The sequence below is a fragment of the Triticum aestivum genome, chromosome 3B, assembly GCF_018294505.1.
Source record: "Triticum aestivum cultivar Chinese Spring chromosome 3B, IWGSC CS RefSeq v2.1, whole genome shotgun sequence".
Lineage (NCBI taxonomy): Eukaryota > Viridiplantae > Streptophyta > Magnoliopsida > Poales > Poaceae > Triticum > Triticum aestivum.
Window position 1 is genome coordinate 746,167,058 of NC_057801.1, and position 1,331 is coordinate 746,168,388.

Here is a 1,331-nt window from a genome sequence, read left to right on the forward strand (position 1 = left end):
AAACAGTAATCCAGCAACAAAGATTTGCCTAAAATAACCAAAATCCTAGTAAAATGGTTGTGATACACTTTTTGCTAGATTTGCATGATACTTTTGTGTGGCTCTTTGGTTAGAAAAGTTGTGTTGTGTTGTAGGCAATTTTCATAATGCTCGCAGGCAACTTCTGTTTTTGAAAAGAAAAATCAACGGTAGGATAGTGTTTTGGGTTGTTTTTTGCTCGGGCAAGTTGTGCTTGTTGTGTAGGCAAATTTTAAGACAAACATATTTATGCAGTCAGCTTATTAGTTTGTTGCCAAAAAACGGAAATCAAAAGCAAGTCTTCCATATAAGTTTCTGGCAACTCCCTTTTTTGCTGAATGAAAAAGCTAACAACCACCTACTGGGGATGCATAAAAACATGTTGAAAAGCTCTGGGGATTGTGCAAAGTTTACTTGGAAGTTGCTGGTGAAAAAATTTTGCTTGCGAAAAAGGGGGGCGGGGCCAGAAAGCAAGTCTTGATGTGATGTAGGCAATTAGCATATAAGTTTCAGGCAACTCCCTTTATTTGCTGGAACAAAACAAGCTAACAGCCAGCTACTGAGGAGACAGAAAAACCTAGTTGGAAAGCTATTGGGGCTGTGTGAAATTTATCTGGAAGTGGCTAGCAAAGCTTCTTGTTTGCAGGGAGGAAAAATAACATGCAAGTCCTGTGGGAATGTATGTAAAATGCATATAAGTTTGAGGCAACTCCTCTTTTTTTGCTGAAACAAAGAAGTTGGATAGCTTTGTGCGAAGCTTACCTGAAAGTGGATGTTGAAGCTTCTTGCTTGGGTGTGTGCATAAAACCTAAAAAATAATGCCTTGACATCATTTTAGAATTTAGTGAGACCCTGCAAAACAAAACAAACAATTTGTTTAGGCAATAATATCTACGAAACCACATTTACAGAACTTAGGTGATTTAGGCAATTACTATTTACATGTAGACAACTTATCCTAGTGGAAATAACAACTTTGAGCAAATAAAATCAATTTTTTGCTACAAAATATCTCTAGGCAATTCACACTAACTTCTCTAGCAATTAACTACCAAATCATGCGTTGGGCAAGTTTTGGGCGAAATAAAACCCAACGCTTCTTGGGAGCGGATCTTTGGGCAACTCACGCCAGCATCTCTAGCAACTAACTATTATGTGTTGGGCAAGTTTTGGACACTTTCGGCTCAAATCATAGACGATTCCAGCCCCCACATCTCGCGAGCGGATCTTTGGGCAACTCACGCCAGTATCTCTAACAACTAACTGTTATGTGTTGGGCAAGTTTTCAACACTTTCGGCTCAAATCATAATAG